Genomic DNA, 537 nt, shown 5'->3' on the forward strand with positions numbered 1-537 from the left:
CAGCCTGCTGGGATACCACGGGAATGATTTGGTGGTGCAGCCAGCTACCCATGCGTTCATAACTGTAGGACAGGTACTGGTGAGAAACAGAGAGTCAGGTTTACCATCAGCTCCATTGATATTTGTCACCTACAAATTGTCACTTGCCATCTGCTTCTACAAGAATTAAATTATGAGCCACTGCAGCTTCTGACATTCAACACCCCCTGCAAGAAGTTCAGGGTGGAGATTAGGAATGAGCCACTCTGTGCTCTGAGAAAAACTGGCAGAACAGGTTTTCAGATGGTAAGCTATTTTCAGGAGAAAATTACATGAGCCCAGTTCTTCAATCTCCTCACATCTAGAAAAGCACTAAAATCCTTCATGTCTGCTCCTCATGACTAGCAGCAACCTTCTGCAAAAACTGTGTGCTTGATTGCATGTACTCCTCCTTCACCAAAATCACATATATACTGACCTTTCCCCCTACCTCTTTGGAGCAGTTTCTCATAGCCATTTGAAATGTGTCTCCTGGGCTATAGTTCTCACCTTGTCCCA

Source organism: Monodon monoceros, unplaced genomic scaffold (assembly GCF_005190385.1).
Source record: "Monodon monoceros isolate NGI ecotype Baffin Bay Population unplaced genomic scaffold, NGI_Narwhal_1 Contig174_ctg1, whole genome shotgun sequence".
Classification (NCBI taxonomy): domain Eukaryota; kingdom Metazoa; phylum Chordata; class Mammalia; order Artiodactyla; family Monodontidae; genus Monodon; species Monodon monoceros.